The sequence below is a fragment of the Portunus trituberculatus genome, chromosome 11 (genome assembly GCF_017591435.1).
Source record: "Portunus trituberculatus isolate SZX2019 chromosome 11, ASM1759143v1, whole genome shotgun sequence".
NCBI classification, from domain to species: Eukaryota; Metazoa; Arthropoda; class Malacostraca; order Decapoda; family Portunidae; genus Portunus; species Portunus trituberculatus.
This window is the reverse complement of record NC_059265.1, coordinates 6,126,409-6,135,893: the sequence shown is the minus strand read 5'-3', so window position 1 is coordinate 6,135,893 and position 9,485 is coordinate 6,126,409.

Genomic DNA, 9,485 nt, shown 5'->3' with positions numbered 1-9,485 from the left:
ATTATTAGCCAGTCAGGCAGTTATGCAGGACTGATGAGCCATTGAGCTACCTCTCTTAATGAACCCCTTCAGTACTGGGACACATTTTTACCTTGAGATTTGTGCACGGTTAGACCATCTTTTTTTTTTTTTTTTTTACATTATCAAGGATCTTTGGAGGTACCAGGTTAATGACCTGCAAGGGTGGGGCTGGTGAACTCTGCTTCTTTGAATAATTACACCGCCAGTAATAGGTGTTTGTAGTGATGATGATAATGATATGATGATGATGATGATGATGGTGATGATGGTGATAATATAGTAGTAGTAGTAGTAGTAGTAAAATAATAATAAATAAATGAATAAATAAATGAATAAAATGTAGTGATAGTAGTAGTAGTAGTAGTAGTAGTAGTAGTAGTAGTAGTAGTAGTAGTAGTAGTACAATAATAATAATAATAATAATAATAATAATAATAATAATAATAATAATAATAATAATAATAATAATAATAATAATAATAACAATAGTAATAACAATAACAACCACTAACAATAACAATCACTAATGCCACAACAATCAGGCGATGAGAATAAAGGTGAGGACAGTCAGTTAGAAAAGAAAAATTGGTAAGAGGAACAGCCAGCCTATCTAAGACAATATAATGTATGTGAAGGTTTCCTATACTGCTGACTTGGAGGGAGTTACCAGCGGGGGAGGGGAGGGGACAAAAAAACTGGCGGAGAATACTGAAAACGCCATATTTCATAGGGAGTGTTCATATTGTTCTAATGTAATGATGTGTGAAGGTTCCAATTTAGATTAGTAGAAGTAAATGACAGAGCTAGGATGTTCAGTGTAGTGTCTATAGAAGCGAGGGAACAGTTGAGTGTCATTGAAGAAGACGAGATAATTGTTGGTTGGTTGTATGTAAGTGTGTGTGTGTGTGTGTGTGTGTGTGTGTGTGTGTGTGTGTGTGTGTGTGTGTGTGTGTGTGTGTGTGTGTGTGTGTGTGTGTGTATCTGTGAGCATGTGATGTGTGTGAGTGAATAAGTGTGCGTGCGTGCGTGCGTGATGAGCAGTGTGCGTCCAGCGAGCGCCTACATTATACTACGCTTTACCGTACACCACCCCCACCACCACCACCACCACAGTGTCAGGAGCAAGTCGTTACAGGCGTGGCACCTCCACAAATTTTAAACAAACTTTTTCCTTAAAACGTGCAAAGGACGAGTGAAGAAGCAAGTGAATTGTGCTTTGTGCGTGTATGGACCAGTTCCTGTGCGTGTCATCACGTAACTCACGTCTCGGAAAGTAGTAGTAGTAGTAGTAGTAGTAGTAGTAGTAGTAGTAGTAGTAGTAGTAGTAGTAGTAGTAGTAGATTTTCTAATTAATTGAATGACATTAGGAAGGGTGTATGGAGGGCAGTCCCAAATGCCTTCAAAACATACACAAACTGTCTTACAATGTTCTCAAAACATGCCAAACTGTGTTAAAATGCCTTTAAAACATGTCAAACTGTCTTAAAATGTTCTCAAAACCTACCAAATTGTGTTGAAATACCTTTAAAACATGTCAAACCGTCTTAAAATGTCTCAAAACATGCTAAACTGTGTTAAAATGCCTTTAAAACATGTCAAACTGTCTTAAAATGTTCTCAAAACATACCAAATTGTGTTGAAATATCTTTAAAACATGTCGAACTGTCTTAAAATATTCTCAAAACATGCCAAATTTTGTTAAAATGCCTTTAAAACATGTCAAACTGACTTAAATATCTTAAAACAAGCCAAACAGTTCAAATGCCTTTAAAACATGTCAAACTGTCTTAAAATGTCCTCAAAACACGCCAAACTGTGTTGAAATGCCTTTAAAACATATCAAACTGTCTTAAAATGTTCTCGAAACATGCCAAACTGTGTTGAAATGACTTTAAAACATGCCAAACTGTCTTAAGATGTTCTCAAAACACCCAAAACTCTGTTGAAATGCCTTTAAAACATGTCAAACTGTCTGAAAATGTCCTCAAAGCAAGCCAAACTGTGTTAAAATTGAACACTAAGGAACAAACTGTCTACAACTGTGAAGCTATCAAAAGCTGTCCAATTGTAGAAGGAAAATAAGGACCAATAATGATGTAATGAAGCACACACCTCAATGACTGGCTGGCTGGCTGGCTGGCTGGCTGGGTGTGTGGCTGACTGACATCTCTGCAGTGATCCTCTTCCTTGCTTTACTTGTCTTTCTGGCAGTGTATTTGTGCAATCTGGAAGAGAAGCATTGACATTATAACAGTGAGCAAGTTGGTAATGCTTACAGGAAAAGACCGTTCCATTCCACTTACACACACACACACACACACACACACACACACACACACACACACACACACACACACACACACACACACACCTGTCTTCTAAATCTTTTTGCTCTCACTACCACTGCTTTCCAAAAAATGTAATTATTTTTCTCTCTCTCTCTCTCTCTCTCTCTCTCTCTCTCTCTCTCTCTCTCTCTCTCTCTCTCTCTCTCTCTCCCAGTCACATATCAGTCACCCACAGCCTCTCCCAGTCACATATCAGTCACCCACAGCCTCTCCCAGTCACATATCAGTCACCCACAGCCTCTCCCAGTCACATATCAGTCACCCACAGCCTCTCCCAGTCACATATCAGTCATCTGCAGCCTCTCACAGTCACATATCAGTCACCTGCAGCCTCTCCCAGTCACCTATCAATCACCCACAGCCTCCCCCAGTCACATATCAGTCACCTGCAGCCTCTCCAGTCACCTATCAGTCACCTGCAGCCTCTCCCAGTCATCTATCAGTCACCTGCAGCCTCTCCCAGTCACATATCAGTCACCCGCAGCCTCTCCCAGTCACATATCAGTCACCTGCAGCCTCTCCCAGTCACCCACAGCCTCTCCCAGTCACACACAGACTCTGCCAGTCACCCGCAGCCTCTTCTGGTCACCCACAGCGTCTCCCAGTCACATATCAGTCACCCATAGCCTCCCAGTCACCTGCAGTCTCTCCCAGTCACTCCCAGTCCTCTTCCAGTCACCCACACTCTCCCAGTCACCTATCAGTCACCCGCAACCTCTCCCAGTCACATATCAGTCACCCAGCAACCTCTCCCAGTCACATATCAGTCACCCACAGCCTCCCAGTCACCCGCAACCTCTTCCAGTCACCCACAGTCTCTTCCAGTCACCTATCAGTCACTCACAGTCTCTCCCAGTCACCTATCAGTCACCCACAGTCTCTCCCAGTCACCTATCAGTCACCCGCAACCTCTCCCAGTCACATATCAGTCACCCGCAACCTCTCGCAGTCACATATCAGTCACCCGCAACCTCTCCCAGTCACATATCAGTCACCCACAGCCTCTCCCAGTCACCTATCAGTCACCTGCAACCTCTCCCAGTCACATATCAGTCACCCACAGCCTCCCCAGTCACCTATAAGTCACCCACAACCTCTTCCAGTCACATATCAGTCCTCTCCTAGTCTCACACAGCCTCTTCAGTCAGGCTTGCCACCCAAGCTAACACTATCATTAACCCCTTCAGTTCCGTGATGCATTTCCATATTAATTTTGGTGACTATTTGGCAACTTTATACAGCTTCACAAACTTATGTGAGGGTTAAAATAGTGAAGACTGTGGCCATTAAACTTCTCACCTCCATAAACCCTTCCTAATGTTAATAAAGCCCTCTAATCACACCCAAAACTCAAGGTAAAAATGCGTCCCAGTACTGAAGGGGTTAATAATGTAACAAATGATCAAAATGCCCTCAGAGACACAGAAACTGGACCACAATTAAGCTCCAGCAATCGCCGCACCTTATCTACTCACCATAAACTTTGACAAAGGTAAAGTGAACAACAGTAAACAAAAAGTGATGATCTATGGGCGTGCTAACTATGAGAGATAGAGACTTAACATGCAGCTCGTAGCCATCAACCCCTTCAGTACCAGGACATATTCATTTTGTGTTTGGGGATTTTATGCAGCTTCAGAAAATCATGTGGGGCATTAAAATACTGAGGACTGTGGCCATTAATCTTGTGACCTCCATAGACACTTGCTAATCTCAATACAATGGTGTAATCATAGCCAAACTGTCTTAAAATGCCCCTCAAAACATGCCAAATTGTGGTAAAATGCCCTCAAGACATGCCAAATTTTCTTAAAATGTCTTCAGAGCCTGCCAAACTGTCTTAAAATACCCTCAAAACATGCCAAATTATCTTAATATGCCCTAAAAACATGCCAAACTCTCCTAATATGCTCTCAAAACATGTCAAACTATCTTAATATGCATATAAAACATGCCAAACTGTCTGAAATTGTCCTTAAAACATGTCACTGTCTTAAAATGCCCTCATAACATGCCAAACTCCCTTAAAATGCACTGAAAACATAAACTGTCTTAAAATGTCTTTAAAACCTGCCAAACTTTCTTAAAAACATGCCGGATTGTCTTAAATTGTCCTTAAAACATGCTACACTATCTTAAAATGCTCTCAAAAGATACCAAACTGTCTTAAAATGCCCTAAAAAAATCCCAAACTATCTTAAAGTGCCCTCAAAATATGTCAAACTATTTTAAAATGCCCTCGAAACATAAGGAGGGAGGGAGGGAGAGAGGGAGGGAAGGAAGGAAGGAAAGGAAAGGAAGGAGGAGGAGGAGGAGGAGGAGGAGGAGGAGGAGGAGGAGGAGGAGGAGGAGGAGGAGGAGGAGGAGGAGGAGGAGGAGGAGGAAGGAAGGAAGGAAGGAAGGAAGGAAGGAAGGAGAGAGAGAGAGAGAGAGAGAGAGAGAGAGAGAGAGAGAGAGAGAGAGAGAGAGAGAACCTGCTGCGCGTAGTAAGGACCGCCTCTGGTGTGATGGGGCCTTGACACGGAGAGTTTATCACTGTCAGTGACGCACAGCAAACTTGTCTTGGGAGCCTCGCTCGTCTCCTCTCCACCTCCCCCTCCCCCGCTGTTCCCCACACTCTCATCACTCGCCTTTTAAATCTCATTGATGTTTACTTGATTGATTGATAAGTTTATTGTTATAGCAGTGTATACACCATCGAACTGTTGTCAATTTACGTATGAATGAACCTAACAAATTACCAGCTTATGTATCTATCTATCTACACACAAGCATGTAGATATCTCCACCAGCACCGCCAACACCCACACCTGCCCACCTTCGCCATCATGAACGGCAGTGTGTCAGTTTACACAATACTACTAGTATTTCCATGCCACTATATTTTAGCATCATATCACCTCAGACGCTGGTCAACAAGACGAGACACAGCAAGGAGACCAGACCAGACGACACGAGAGAGAGAGAGAGAGAGAGAGAGAGAGAGAGAGAGAGAGAGAGAGAGAGAGAGAGAGAGAGAGAGAGAATGACGACAGACACACACACACACACACACACACACACACACACACACACACACACACACACACACACACACAAAGCTATGGGCGGCGTCAACAGCTCCACACCCACTGCCGCCCATATTTGTCCCGCCCATGCATGCTCACGCCCAAGCTTCCCCAGTCAGCCCATACGCCTCCGCAGCCGCCCTCACTATATAATGAAATGACTCAAGACACACAGATCCACGTGTTCCGGAGAAAACTGACGTCTGGCAGGCGACATGTGACACCTTCCTAGTACAGCCTGTCCATCCCGTCACTGTCGCATCACCGTCCCATCACTAATGACTCTGTGGCACCATTAATAACTACCTTTCACATCCACTCACTCCCACACGTCACGTCACCCCTTCAGTGCATTATTATACAGCTTTCTATTAAATTATCCGCCCCATTACCGTCCCATCACTGTCTCATCATGTTTGTTACCTCCACTCTATTAATAGACTCACCCTCTCACTGAGCAGGTGGAGCTGGTGGACTAGGTGAGGCAAGTGGGGCGGTCACCGTGTTCACAGGTCTCGTGTCTGGTGAGGAAATGGACGTCTGGTAGCTGATTGTGGTGGTGATGATGGTGGTGGGCAGTTGCCAAATAGAAATATTCTAAATCACCAGATCCACCTTGAAAAGCCGCAAAAAGGTCGCTAAATCATTGTTGTACATGCTACAAATGTTCCTAGACGAAGTAATTGGCTTGACTTACACATAGGCTAATCAGTATAGGGCCCCGTTGACTCTAATGACCGTTTATCCCTCCCAGTGACGCAGAGCAAACTTGTCATGAGAGCCACGCTCGCCACCGTCTCATCACTTGCCTTTTAAATCCGATTGATGTTTAATTGATTGATTGATAAGTTTATTGTTGTAACAATGTATACACCATCGAACTGTTGTCATTCCCTGTGAATGAACCTATCAAATTACCAACTTATCTATCTATCTATCTACACACAAGCATGTAAAAATCTCCACTAGCACCGCCAACACCCACACCTGCCCACCTTCGCCATCATGAACGGGAGTGTGTCAGTTTACACATTACTACTAGTATTTCCATGCAACTATATTGTGGCATCATATCACCTCAGACGCTGTGGCGCCATGCAGCAAATTGTTGACTAATTTCGCTTCACTTGCAAACCAGATATTGTTTTGCATCTCTTTCAACTGATAGGAAAACAAGTCGATACATTATGCATTTTATTATATCAAGAGATATTGTGTTGCCATTAGAAATATATAGGAGTATCATTCACAAGATATCGTCATATCATTAGGTATAAAAATAAATACAAGTAACAAAAACTGCACCACGTTACAAGACACTGGCCAGACACTTAAATTAAGTATTGCATTGAAAGACTCACAAAACATCATCTCGGGAAACACGTAACAATACCTTTGTGCTTCACAACAGGAATGATGAGTGATGAGCAGAGGAATCGTGACCCAAGAGGTTACCTTCCTCTCTTAGTCTACACTCTCCTTCCTTAAATACTATATACATATGTACACCGTACACTCCTATTACAATGCTATGCATAACTTCTAAATATTACCGTTTTCTGCTGGTGTAGATAAGGCATTGCAAAAAACCATACCCGCTACATATCTACAACTGTCTACAAATTCTACAAATTTATCAACCCAATCTACAAATGGTCAATGATATACACTACACCAGTGATGAAGATCTGTGGCCAACCTTCAGAACTTTATTGGTACGTCTCCAAGAATCACCCTTTTCTTCTTTCTCTTCCTTTTTTCCTCCTCTTGTTCCTTTGGCAACACCTGCAGTAGTAGCAGTCTGGTGTCTGTTGTATGTCATGCACGCTCACTCCAAAAACTTGCCTCACTTCTTTGGCGTTAGTAGTACTGAATCCTGGAACAAGAGATGGAACAATATTGAAATGGCGTCCTCCTCAATGCCTGTTGTCTTGTAGTACACAGGGTTGGGGAAGGAATTGTGGATGATGTAACGATAAGGATGGTATGTTAAGGAGAGCCAAGGTGGATCGGGTTTGCGTGAGTGGCTCTGTAGACCTAAGGAGGAAAACTGCCGTACCAAACCCATAATACCAAAACAATTGTTCAGTTTACTGTCCATATCAATTTGGAACACTGCCGAACCTGTTATAATGGTCAACAATTTGAAATCATTGAAACTAGCTTTGTCAAATCCCTTGGATACTGCCAACATGAAAAACCTCATAGTACCAATAAACGCACTTACAATTCACTACAAGCACACATTATGCACCAATACTGACACCACACCACAAAACACACCATACACAACTGACACACACACAAACAACTTAAATCACTCAAAACTAACCCAAAACACCCTGCAACACCTCAAAATATAAAAAGCTCACCCAAAACACATTACAGACACCCAAGTTACCAATATCATCCCTAGACACACACACACACACACACACACACACATGTAGTGAACACAACTACACTACACTAGCTAAGAGAGAGAGAGAGAGAGAGAGAGAGAGAGAGAGAGAGAGAGAGAGAGAGAGAGAGAGAGAGAGAGAGAGAGAGAGAGAGAGAGAGAGAGAGAGAGAGAGAGAGCAAACAAATCTTAACAGAAAAACAAGAAGAACAACAACAAAAACCACAACTTCCTTTACTCCTTTATCAAGGGCAGAACACGGAGACACAGGCTTGCCCGACTTTAGTGAACAGCGGCGGGCAGTCAGTGTGATGCAAGGTGTAGGTAATCTGCGCCGTGAATTGACCGCCCACAGCCTCCGCCACGTCCACCTCATTCTGCCTGTCGTCACCTGGGAACGAAGCGGGTAATCAATGATAAAGGACACTTGTTATGAGGGCCCACTGACACTGAGCTAGCCTGTTGAGGGCCTCAAAACATACTCAAAAATCCTTGCAGAGGCCCAATTCATTCTTACACACACCCACGACAAACCACACATACCCAAACCCTCTTAAAAAACTCAATAACATTCCAAAACATACTAAGAAAACACAGAACAGGTGAAAATACCTCCAAACTCACTAGAAACACCCAATATTTAATGAAATATCTTCCACACACACCCAAAAGACCACTAAAACCCACCCCACCACTTATAACACTCAGAACACCACCCAATTCCTCAAAGTTCTCCCAAACCACACTCAAAACATGCTAATACTCACACACACCTCAATCCACTCCCAAAATACGTAAAATATACCTAAAAGATCTAACATATACTGAAAACAAACGAAATGAACCCCAAAGCATATTTATAACACTCCAAACAGCTTGGAACATTAATGAACAAGCTTAAAATACCCCAAATCTATCCCAAAACCAACAGTATGCATTATAAAGAACTTACCTAAATATTACACCTTGGCTCCTTCTCTTATTCCACCTTTATTTCTCATTTCTTCTTCATCCTTCTCCATTGTTACTCCTTCTTCTTCCTCCTCCTCCTTCCATCCACACGTCTGAGCCTAGAAACACATCAAAACACTAGATATTAGACAAAATATTCAGGAAAAGGAGGGTGACTTAAGTATTATGGCTTTGCTGCTGCTCCTCTTCCTCCTCCCTTTCTCCTCTCTTCCTCTTTATCCTCCTTTATTTCAACTTTCTTCCTCTTTCTGCTACAATTATCTAAACATCTGAACCTAGAAACCCACGAAAACACGTAGAAATCACTAGATATTAGGCAAAATATCGACGAACTGTGGATTTGGAAAATTGGCGCCAGCCACTACCTGGGTGGGCTGTGGTCATCCGAGAGAGAACGGGAACGGGGTGACTCGGCTAAATTACGTAAATCATTTCATTTCAAAATGACTTTTAGAAAAACGAAGCCACGGCCAAACGCTTGTTATTTTATGACGTGATAAATACTTAAACTAATTTTCAAAATATCAAAATATCTCCAGCTTAACTGGTTTTTAAAAAAGGTCTAAATTAAGTACGTTAAAAGTACAAAACATTTTAACCCATAAATCTCTTAAAACGTCCTATAAAGTCAAGCCATTTTCACTTGGCGTGTATTTTATCACATTTCAGGGAGTC